Here is a 13,188-nt window from a genome sequence, read left to right as displayed (position 1 = left end):
ACCTTAGTCCTCAAGCTGACATCTTTGCTCTTCAACACTTTAAAAAGGTCTTGTGCAGCAGATTTGCCTAATGCAATACGTCATTTGACTTCTTGGCTGCTACTTCTCTGTACTACTTGACAGTGTTTCTCTGCTATTCATAAGGTTTTCAGTGAGTAAATATTTGGAAGTAGTTCGTCACTCCTTCTTCCTAGAGAGAAGATAGGGTGCGAGAAAACTAGAGCATACAAGGATGATTCTATAATTTTTGGCCTGAACAGCAGGAAGGATGAAATTGTTGTTAACTGAGATGATGAGAGCTTGGGAGAAATAGATTTTGAGTGGAGGGTCTAGTGTTTATAAATCTTGTAAAGTTTGAGGTTCTTTTTCCACATCTAAGTTGAGATGATCTGTTGAATGGACATTTGGATGTACAAATCTGGAGTTCAGGAGAAAGGTCCCGTGTGGATGCAAGAGAAGACAGGAGGTCTAAGAACTGAACCCTGAGCACTCCAGGTGTAGACGGTCAGGAAAATGAGGAGGGACCTGTGAAGGAGACTAAAAAGAGCATCCAAGGAGGAAGACTAGGAAAGGAGAAAGTGTTTCAAAGGATAGATTGAATGCAATTAAAAGACCAAGTAGGATGATGGACCATTAGTTGCAGCAACATGTCATGCATTGGTAACTTTGTTGGAGTGTTGGACACAAGGGCTGATCAGAGTGGTTAAGAGAGAATGGAAGCATCATAGACAGTATGAGCCCTGGTGGTGCTGTAGGCTAAGCATTGGGCAGCTAACCTCATGGTCAACAGTTCAAACCCACTAGTGACTCCATGGGGGGAAAAGGAGGTTTTCTGCTCTTGCAAAGATTTACAGCCTCAGAAACTCAATACAAGGTCGCTATGAGTTAGAATTGACTGGGTGGCAGTGAGTTTGTTTTTCTTGGTCCTTTGCTTGAGGAGTTTTGCTGTGAAGAGGAGCAGAGAATGGGGAATCAGCTGGAGAGAAAAAGTGGGGTTAAGAGTGTTTGCAGGGTTTTTCCATTTAAGATGGGATCAATAATTGCATGTTCCCATGCTGATAGGAACAGTAAACAGGGGAAAACATGCAGGAGGAATAGGAAAGAATTACTGGAGAAGTGTCTTTGAGTTGGCAAAAAGAGGTGGGATCTAGTGTAGATGTAGAGGGGGTAGGAGCATGACCAATTCAACCAAAGGGAAGACCCTGTTGTGGCATGGTGCTGGTATATGGGTAGATGTAGAGGTAGGTGCTTGTGGGACCTTCCTGACTGCTTCAGGTTTCTCATTGAACTATGTGGCAAGGTCAAAGTCATCATCAGAGAGTGACCATGGGAAAGGAGATCTTAGAAATCTGAAGAGCAAGAAGGCACAAAATCATCACCTTGGAGATAGGAGAGGTTGTAATTACTGAGCCCCATGGAAGACCCACGTAAAGTTGACAGCCCTGGTTTGCATTAAGAGTGCTGGGCAAGGGTGTCTGATTTTCTCTTGGTATTCGAGTACAGGCGCAGAATAGGCAAAACACTGGAGTTAATCAGAATTGGAGTTTTGCCATTTCGTTTCTATTAATTATGTTAATATGCCATTATAAATTCATAATTTATTTGAAATGAAACACATAAAAGTGAAATATTTTCATTATATAGTGAAAAATAGGAAGAGTATAAAAAGAAAAATAATGTCCCTCTAAGATGAGCAATTCTTCAATAGCTCTAGTCACCAATTAATTTAAAACTTATCTTTATAAATCTACTGTCATTTTATCCACATTTTCTATTTCAGGAAACATAGTTATTTTTCTTATCTTCTTGGAATGGAGTGCTATAAGTGAGCCAGAAATCATCCTATGAAATATTTACTTATAAATGCATTTATTTTAGCCAGCTGATGTATATTTTTGTTTAAATCTGTATCTGACTATTTTTTTAAAAAGGACCAAATTTGACAGATCACAAAACAAAATGGTTTTTCCTCATTTGCATGGCTTAGAATCATTTGCACAGTTTTTATAATCTCCTTTTAAGACACTTGAATTTAGATTTTAAAGCATGTATGTCTAATTTTTTTCTGTTGAGGCATAACGTCTTCTCTGAGAGTATATTAAGACTTTTAAGACTCTGGATTAGAACTTCTCATGAGTTCAGTTTTGTAACTGAGCTAAACTCAGCATTAAGGCATATGCATACCACCTTTGTTTTATTGTTGGTAAGCAAGGCCTGCGTTGCTGGGGTTTAGGAGATTACAGGATAAGAAGAGCCTCACCAATGGGCAGTGGGCAAGTTCTCTAGTGCTGCCCCAGCAGAAATATGACAAGAAGTCTGAATTCAATGTACTCGCTCAGGGGAAAGGTCCTTGTCTCCTTTTGGCATCTGGAAGCCCAGCATTCCTTGGAGATCTCAATCTTCCCCTGAATCTAAGAACGTCACAATGCAGGGAATCTAAGTCCGAAACACTCTGGGATTCTTAAGTGCAAGGACACAGCTCATGATTTTAAAAGAAGGGTTGTAAACCTTTTCCCTAAAGAATAATTTAACACCCTGGGAGAATTGGACCTTGCATTACTTAACAATGTTCCACACCTCTAAATAACATTATATTTTATTAGAAAATTTCAAGCCACTGGCATGGTTTTCTGATCCCATGGTCACTACATTTTTATGAGCATAGCTTTATCAAACCACAGGTCAGTAGCTCTCAGATAATCTATCGAAGATTTATGTTCTATTTGTGTTTTATTTGTTTCAATTCAGATCACTTAGCTATTTATTAGTTACAACAGATTTCCCCTTTCTCAATCTATGTGAGCACAAACTGCACAGAGTTCTTCCACACACCTGAAAAGTGCCCAGAACACCACCTATTATGATTGAATCATGTCCCTCCAAAAGATATGTTGATGTCCTTCCTAACCCTCAATACCTGTGACTATGACTTTGTTTGGAAATAAGATTTATGAAGACGTTAGTTAGGTTATGAGGTTATACTAGTGGAGGGTGGGTCCAGGTCCTATGTGACTGATACATTCTTATGAAAGAGAAGCTATCCAGGGGCAGGGAGATGGGAAGGAAGCCATGAGCCCCTGAAACAGGAAAGAAGCATTGAACGGGGTTTTTACTCAGAACCCTCAGAAGGAATCAGCATAGCTGATACCTGAATTTGAACTTCTAATCTCCCGATCTGTGAGACAATAAATACTTATTATATATAAGGAGCCCTGGTGGGGCACTGTTGGATAACAGTTGGACTTCAGTGGTTTAAACCCACTAGCTACTCCTCAGAAACCCTATGCAGGGTTGCTATATGAGTTAGAACCAACACAATGGCACTTAACAACAACAGCTAAGAATTTTCCTTTTCCTTTCACTTTCATGATGTGAATTTAAAAAACAACAACACAATTCTCATTAAAATTCTCCTTCAAGTTTTCATTCTTATGGGCACTGTCAACAGCCCCGTCAGATTTTAAAATTTCAAACATTGCATGTTGTTAAGTGGCAGTATGAATGAATTTGAACAGTGACAACATTATTTGTTCAAATGACAACACAAATTGTTCATATAGTTATATGGAGGGATTATGGCTACAATATATTCATTATTTTCAAAGGTATAAGAAACATATTCATACTACGTACACAAAGAACAAGTTCTCATACTTTTCAGCGATAATTAAATTCCTGACCATGAAGTTTCTGTGTCCAGTTATGCAGAAATGACTTATTATTTATGATGCTATTATCCTTTGTTAGGTAAATACGATTGCCTTTCTTTACTGGCCAGATCAATGCTTAGTACCCAGATGCAAGGATGAGTAGATATGGTCTCCTTTGGGCTCAGGAATGCAGCCCAGTGAGGGAAAAGCACAGAGCTGACAATCATAATTCAGTGTTAGAAATGTTAGAGCATCACTTCTATTACTGAAAAGTGATTTTTGGGATTTACAAAAAATAAATTTGGAAACATGAACTCTGGACAGATTTTTTTTTTTTTTTTTTGGGAAATGGATTGTAAATATATTGTTTTCAAATGTCATTTACAAAAGTAATAATACTGGTTCCTTTTTGTTGCCTTCTGGTAGTGTAGTGGTTACGAATCGGGCTGTGAACCGCAAGTTTAGCAGTTTGAAACTACCAGCTGCTCCATGGGAGAAAGATGAGGCTTTCTGCTCCTATAAAGATTTACAGCCTCAGAAACCCTGTTCAGGGTCGCTATGGGTCGGAACCGACTTGACGGCACTTAACAACAACAACAACAACATTCCCCACTAGGGCACTCACTCCTTTCTTTAGCATATTCTATTGTTGAATCTCTGAAATGCATTTCAATAAAGGGAAGTGGATCACTATAATACATATTTATAGAAATGATATCTAAACCTATAGGTACATTTATGTAAACTATCAATTCACTTCTCTGAAGCATGTGTTTACCACTGCAAGTAAGTATGTTTGTAATTCTTGGAATCCTATGCGAACATTCTGTTTTCTGAGTCCTGGTTTTTCTGAGTGTTGCAGAACTGTGGGATCAGTCACTTGCGTACTGTTATCAGAACAAAAGTTTCAGCCTGTGTTTACTTTCCACATATGTATTTATACTTGGTGGTGTATGCTAGTTACATTATGAATTCGATTTAAAAAACATGACAAAAATAGCTAAGAATAAAGAAATGTCTCTCCATTGCGGGTTGAAGAAACTATGACTGTAAAGATCCAACTTAAAATAAATTCTAGACGAATCATCGTATTCCCTAAGCCTGTTCCCGCTCTTAGTAAGTGGAGTACATATCTGCCTAACGGAGCTCTGGGGGTGGGTGCAGTGGCTGTGAGTGCGTCTGCTGACTGAAAGGTGATGGTTCGGACCCACCAACTGGTGCTGTGGCAGAAAGGCCTCTGCTTCCATAAAGATGAAAAACCAAAACCAAATGCATTGCTGTGGAGTAGATTCCAATGCCTAGTGACCCTGTAGGCCAGGGCAGAGCTACCCATAGGGTTCTCAAGGCTGTAATCTTTACAGAAGCAGACTGCCACATCTTCCTCTTCTGGAATGGCTTCAGTTAGCAGCCCAGGGCTTAACCACCCATTAGGGCCCCTTTTCCATAAAGATTACAGCTAAAATAACCTACTGGGGTAGTTTTATTCTTTCCTGTGGGGTTGCTATGAGTAGAAATCTACTCCATGACAACCAGCAACATCTACCAGTGTCCAAGATGGAAATCACCTTTGAGTCTTCCCTTCCTTTCCTTGACTACGAATCCAGTAGCTTTTTCTCCTAAACCAATCTTGGATCATCTCACTTCTCTCTACCCCTCCAGTCTCTGCCTTAGGTCACAGCTGGACTCCTACTGAGGCTTCCTATCTCATCTTCCCACTTGTGCTCTCTCCTTCTGCCAACCATTCTCAAACCTGTTCTTGGCTCTTTCTAAGTTGCAGATCTTATCATGTGCTTCCCTCTCATAGGCTGAATGTAATCGGGTGACTCTTCTCTGGATTCTTCTGACAGCATAAGACCCTTTGCCTTTTCTTCATCACATTAGTAAAACCTATAGCATCATCTCTGAGGCTCAGATATCCCAAATTGACAAGGTATCTGGATTCTCTTAGATAAAAAGAATCATTGTATATACTATTGTGAGCATGCTAATCAACAATAATAATTGTTGTCACCATTTATTGAAGGAGCTCTGGTAGCATAGTGGTTGTGAATCGGGCTGCTAATCTCACGGTCAGCAGTTCGAAACTACCAGCTGTTCCGCGGGAGAAAGATGAGGCTTTCTGCTCCCGTAAAGATTTACAGCCTTGGAAACCCTATACAGGGTCTCTATGTGTTGGAACCAACTCCACAACACAAAACCACCACCATTATCTGAAAACTACCCTCATGAAGATTATGAAATAAGCAAATAGGCTTCCTAGAGGGTCAGGTTTTACCTCAGGCCAGCAAATAGTAAGAGACTCCAACTCCCACCTGTCTGTACTGATGCCTTGTCCTCCCCAACACCAGACACCTCCCTTTCACAGAGAGCCTGCAGATACAAGCGGAAATTAAAATGTTGTGGCCAAGTGAAGCAAGCTGCTTTGATTTATTACTTATGAAGGAACAAAGGCTGATGTTAAGTTGACATCACCAAATTTATCACTTGGCATGTCACTGCTTTGATTTCAGGCACACGTTGAGTGACAGTGGACTCAGAAGTCCTTGACAACTGGTGGGGTCACAGAATCAGAACCCTGGGAACATTCTTTCTGCAAGGCAGCTTCCAAAAGTTAGTTAAAATCCATCATCTTTTAATTAGATTTTTTCCATGAATTTTATGAAGTCCCCTCATACTTAGTTTACTTAAAACTTCATTCAGAGCTCTTGTACTCCTGGGTAGGGGACAGGAGGGGAAATGTGCAGTATTCTTCAGCCAGCCATTGAGCCCACAGAGTCTGAATGAGGAACTGTCATTTACAGAGCTTGATTAACCACAGACTTATATTTTAGGAGGAAGTATACCAAGAAAAACCTGCAACCCTTGCTGGTCATATGCTTAATTTGTTACAGAAAATTTGAGAAGAAACTGTAAGTGGAAAAACCTCAAATAATATTTTGTATGAATAAATTGTCTAGGTGGATTTCTTAAGAATAAGTGATGTATCTTGGTGGCCAGTGGCCAGAGCCCGGATGTGACTTGTGGAGATGTCTGATGCCAGAGAATGCACACTTACTCATTAAAGCAGGGGAGGCTTCCTTAGTGCCATGTCTCGTCACTGCTTGGTCCAGAGGAGGAGGGAAGTGGAAGGTAGGCAGGTCAGTGGGTTTGTTAGAGTGTCATCCATGCTATGAAGTAAAGAAGGCAATTGGGAGCTCCTCTTGGCCACTTGCTGGACTGCTGGTAATCCTTGTCCTGTCAAAAGAGAGGTAGTGCTTCTGTTACTTGGTCTGGATGGGGGCAGCAGCCTTTCCAGCTGGAGAACCCATCCCTGTGGCCTCAGACCTCGCTGGAGATCTGGTTCAGGGCTTCCTCTTTGATGGGGCTCATTAGGTGTCATCTTGGCCCCTACTCTGCTACAAATGTGCTGGACTGCCTGCTCCCCACTTGATCTCAATCCACAATTTGTCTTAAATATTTGGGACAAAGACTTAGGACTGATTTAGCCTTCAGTCTGCAACCTACAAATCAAAGTTCATTTATCTTCTTGGTGTTTGGATCGCGGGGTACCACCTTGGTCCTGAAAAGATTTTATCCTTGAAGGGCTCCAGCTAGACACCACCAGAATAACTGCTCTTTTAATAAGATTTTGGTAAAAGCTGATTGGCTGCTACTTTCCCATTTACAGCCCTTACAGTCTACCCAGTGGACTGTTTGATCCTTGCTTAAATGAACCAAAGAGTCATTGGGCGGATCAAACAGTTGTTATTGTTATGTGCTGTGGTGTCAGTTCTGACCCATAGCGACCCTGTACAGGGTTTCCGAGGCTGTAAATCTTTACGGGAGCAGAAAGCCTCATCCTTATCCTGTGGAACAGCTGGTAGTTTCGAACTGCTGACCCTGAGGTTCACAGCCCGATTTGTAACCACTACGCTACCAGAGCTCCTTGGATCAAACAGTTAGTACTGGGCTAGTAACAGAAAGGTGGGTGGTTCAAACCTACCCAGAGATGCCTCTGAAGACAGGCCTGGCGATCTGGCTCTGAAAGGTCACACCGTGAAAGCCCCATGGAGCAGCTAGTTCTTTACTGTACATAAGAGCTTACCACTGACAATAACTAGTCAAATAAACTGGCTCCAGGCCCAGTCTGTCAGAGCCATGCAGATGCCCATCCACTCAGGGCAGGGCAGGGAGCAGACCCTGGTGAAGCTGTCTGCTCACCACTTACCCATTTGGGTATTTGGGAACTGTTGAATGTTTGGGGTTCAAAGTGGAAGGTGAAATTAGAGTAACCTTCATCACCAAAATGATTTATGGTCTCAATTTCCTTCCCAATATTTAAGGTCCTTAATAAGCCTGGGCTTTAAAAAATGATCAGTTTGTAGAAAGAGAAATGATACACAATGGTGGTCTTTTGCCTTGTCCCCTAGAACAGGGTCCCAATAGGCTGAAGAAATCAGAAGAGAGGGAGAGGTAGAACACAAAACACTAGGCCTGTAGCTTGATGTCTACACACTCAGGGCTAACACTTCTTTGAAATGCTATACAGGGTTGCTATAAATCAGAACTGACTAAATAGTACTTAACAACAAGAAGTACAATCTAGTCCGTTCCACTCATAGCGACCCTATATAGTTTCCGGAGAGCGGCTGGTGGGTTTGAACTGATGGCACTTAGCAATCACGTATTCATTTATGGTTATAGTATTATCTATGTTGTTGTTGTTGTTGATAAGTACCATCGAGTCGGTTCTGACCACATAGTGACCTTGTATAGGGTTGTTGAGGAGCAGCTAGTGAGCTTGAACTGCTGAACTTGCAGTTCAAACGGCTTTACTGTCTGGAGCATTAACCCACAGCGCCACACCAGGACTCCATAACCTCAGATACAAGGAAACTAAATGACTATGGAAGAAATTGACCCAGGATATCCAAAAGTGACTACCAATTGCTATCTATATGTATGGCACTGTGGGTTAATGTTCTGGACTGCAAGGTTGGTTTGAACCACAAGGTTGGCAGTTCAAGGTCACCAGCTGCTCTTATATATATATATATATATATGGAATCCTGATGTGGTGCTGTAGGATAAGCACTGGACTGCTAACAGCTAAGTTGATGGTCCAAACCTGAATTGTAATTGGAAATGACTTGATGGCACTTAGCAACAACAATATATAAGTTGGTTCCAACTCATAGAAACCCTGAGTAGGGTTTCTGAGACTGTAAATCTTTACAGGAGTAGAAAGCCTCATCATTCTCCTTCAGAGCACGCTAGTTAAAACATTGTTTGTTGTTCTGACTCATTATGACACTGTATAGGGTTTCCAAGAAGTGGATGGGGGAATTGAACCACCAACCTTCACAGTCTGGTGCTTATCCTACAGCATCATACCAGGACGGTTTGTTAATTTATAGTCACATGTAGCATTTATTGCTAGAGTAGAAGGAAACTCTGTATGTATTAAAATCTGTTAATTTGTAGACAATGAGGCTGGCAGGTTAGGAGGAACAATTAGAACCACCCCAAATCTTTATTTTAGATGCATGACTTGCCTTTCCTGATCAGTAAACCATGGCAGATTAAAGAAGCAGACATAGTAGATCTAGGAGTAAGTCCAGAGCAGAATACACACTCTAAGATCACCCAGATGTCTGAAATTCAGACTGGAGTTGCAAACGCAAATGACTGTAGGAACCAGATAAGAGACATACATGAATCAAATGAGCAGGGCCTAGTCTTTGTATGCATGAGGGTAAGTAAAAAAGTATTGCTACAAGGGTTCAAATTCAGACTAGCATACTCATTTAACACATTAAACCTGTAAACCTGTTAACCTTTACACATTAAACCTGTAAACCTTCACTTCCTCCATTTTTCTTGAAATATTTTGATTTCTCAATTTTCACAATTCTCATAAGTACACCAGAAGAGAGAAATATCCCTCTGCCACTGGAAAAAGAAACAAAAAACAGTATGATGATTAATGATAGTCTCCATGTTGGGGACTATCGGGAATGGTGGGGATTGTGACAAATCGGAGAGCGGTTTTAAGTGGACAGTAGATTATTTCATCAGGAAATACAGCCTTTTGTGATTCCAAGATATTCTAATTTCTTAAAAAGAAAAGGCTGTAAATATAAATTTATATGTGATGCAACCTGAGTTTTAAACATTAGCTTAAATTAAAAACAAAACAAAACAAAAAACTCAGCATACAGGTCAACCAAACAGCTTTATGGTTATTGGTTTATTATGTCTATTTAAACCATGAGGAAGGAGCTTTTATGACATAGTGGGTTAGGCATTGGACTGTTTAGTCACATAGCCAGTGGGTCAAATCCACTAGCTGCTCCTCAGGAGCAAAAATGAGGTTGTTTGCTCTCATGAGGATTGACTGCCTTAGAAACCCAAAGCCTGTGGGCTGGTTCTGTGAGTTGGAATTGACTGGACAGCCGTGGATTTGGTTTGGGAGTGTGAGGAAATCAAATTCAGGCAAACATCTCGATATTAGGGACTACAATTAGGACCGTGAATAGAGAGCAACTAAGCAGTGAGAGGTGCAGAATCTGCAAAAGGGCCAGAGGTGGAGAATTCTGAAAGCAAACTGCCTCAGGTACAAGACTCTGTCTTTTCTAGCTGTTGCAGGAGCCCAGGATGGTTTCCCAGGCAACATCCAGTCTTGAAGAGCCTGGGATATCATGTGCTTCTATAATGCAACATCGTTTCATAATGACAAGCTTGGCACCGTTTCCCAGAGTCTTGTTAATCCAGGAACCAATGCTGAGACGGTGCTATAGAAGAGCAACTTCTTATTGATCAAATATTTTAACACTTTCAGCACAGAGTTTTTAATGAATGCTCATTTCTTGGCCTTTATCAAGAAATGATAAAGGGGTTCATCAAATCAGGTTCTCAAAGCCTGAATATCCCAGAAGGACTTTCTAGGTTTCCTTTTTACTTTATTCGTTGTGCTTCTTATGAATATAGATAATTGGGTATGTACATTAACAACATCCTGATATGTAATTGATCTGAATTGTCCCTAATATTTCTTCACAACTGAACATCTGGCCTACTTCCAGATGTTGTTGTTGTTAAGGGCCGTGGAGTCACTTTTGGCTCATAGAAACCTTGTATAGGGTTTCCGAGGGTTTAATTCCTTTTGTGGAGGTATAAAGCCTTTTATTTCTCCTACAGAGCAGCTGGTGGGCTCAAGCCTCCAACCTTGTGGTTTGCAGTCCTGTGTTTACTGTGTGGAGTGACTGCACTCAAATCTCACTCTTTCAAGTTGAACTAAAAAGTATTTACTGCCTTTGTCTTAACTAGTTGTTATCCGTATCAATTCTGACACATGGCAATCCCAAGTGTGTCAGAGTAGAATTGCTCTATAGGATTTTCAGTGACTGAGTTTTTGGAAGTAGACTGCCAGACCTTTCTTCTGAGGTACAACTGGGTATACTCAAACTTTCAAGCTTTTTCTTAGCAAGTTAAGTGTGTAAACTGTACCAACCAAGGAGTCTTCCTTTATGTTGTATTGGTTTCTTCTGCTATGTGTGTGCCTTTGAGTTTGTTCCAAAGCACAGCAACCCTGGATAGGATTTCCAAGAGCAGATGGTGGGTTTGAACTGCTGATCTTGTAGTTACCAGTCCAGTGTTTATTTATCCTACAGCATTGGTTGTTGTTGTTGTTGTGAAGTGCCGTCGAGTCGGTTCCGACCCATAGCAATCCTGTATAGGGTTTCCGAGGAACAGTTGGTGAGCTTGAACTGCCGACCTTGCAGTTCAAATGGCTTTGTAGTCTGGCACATTAACCCACAGCGCCACACCAGGACTCAGTAGTATTAATAGACCACACCAATTAGAACTTCCTTATTTGGAATGGTTTTCAAACCCTTCCTAATAACACTAACCACTGGGGAAATAAAAGTCCAATGAACCCCTGTGCCTTTTGATCCACATCTAATTTATACCTTTTCCTGTTTAATTCTCCATATTATTGTTTTTCCCACTTAACCTATGATCTGACTGAGAGAGAAGAAAGTTATTGGTCTAGTACAGCAGGGGAATGCTGCGGGCACATTGGATCTTGACATCAGCAAGGTATTTGGCAAGCCCTGCCATTATAGCCTTATAACCAGGATGGAGAAATATGTAGGGGCTAGATGAGAGCACCGTTCAGTGTGTTCCTAGTTAGATGTCTACGTGCTGATAAATGAATGTACCAAAGTCAATTCAAGGGGAGAGCACCAGTCGCTGGCTATTGAACTCTGAGTCCTTGGCCTAGAACCATTATAAAAATGTTCATGCGCTACGCTCCAACAAACAAGAGAATTTCAGATTGTAATGAGTGTCAGTGTGGTGGCCATTTGTTGTTGTCCTATTTGCTTCCATTTTCTAGAAATAGCACGCCTAGTTTCTTCTGGAAAATTATCACTTGCTACTGAGTACAGTCTTGGTGGACAGTAATGAAACTGTACTCCCTTCCCCTAGCCAAAGGGTGGGCTTGTGATCCAGAGGATTCAGTGATCTGCAACATGGCTATAATACATCATGATGCTAGATGAAGTGTAACACATATCCTAATTAAAGAAAAAAAAAGTTTTTAATAACAAAAACCATTCTGTCTTTGTTCAGTGACTATTCTCCTATTTGAGAAAGAGATCCTGGTTTGTTTTTGGCTCTGGTGGATACCGAATATCAGATTATATATAAGACACAGATGACCATGCAGCCTGATCTACCAGTAACCAATTAGGCAATATTTGAACCACCATATGGTGTGGCACTATAGGATAAGCGCAAGGTCAACAGTTCAAGTTCACCAGGCACCCCTTGGAAACCCCATACAGGGTTGCTATGAGTGGGAACCAGCTTGACAAAACTTAACAAATACAGGGTCGCTATGAGTGGGAACCAGCTTGACAAAACTTAACAACAACATGTTCAACCATTATGCTAAACGTAAGGCCCCTGACACCATTCTCAGGTAAAATGGCACCTATGGGCCTGGGGGCATTCTAAATGCTCAAGTTGAGTAAGAAATAGCTCCAGCATCCTGAATGTCTATTCCTGTCACAGCAACATCTATTCATTCTTTAGCTCACATTCAGGGGCTCACAGGCAGTATTCCCTCACAGAAGCTGGCCAACGGTTGAGGAATCACATGGAATGAAACATACACCGCTGAGTAGAAGGCTATGGGAAGCATGGTTTGGTGTCATTTTCTTGCACCTATCATGCGATTTTTCTAAGGTTTTTATTCACCTTTTTGGTCTGTCAAACACCTTGCAAATATTTTCCCCAGTTTATTCCTTTTCTGTTAATATTGCATTTGTATGTTTATATTTTTCATTATAAATAATAAAATATTTAAGGTTTTTGGTTTTTTGTATGTGTGTTTTGCCTTTGCTATTATACTAAATAAAAATAAGAGTTCACTGTGTCTCAGGTGCTACAGTAAGTGACTTATGTACATTATCTTGGTTAGATACTATGGAGTCTATGTTAGATTATGTATATGACTTATGTACATTATCTTGGTTAGATACTATGGAGT

Source organism: Chrysochloris asiatica, unplaced genomic scaffold (genome assembly GCF_000296735.1).
Source record: "Chrysochloris asiatica unplaced genomic scaffold, ChrAsi1.0 scaffold00077, whole genome shotgun sequence".
NCBI lineage: Eukaryota > Metazoa > Chordata > Mammalia > Afrosoricida > Chrysochloridae > Chrysochloris > Chrysochloris asiatica.
This window is presented reverse-complemented; position numbering follows the sequence as displayed.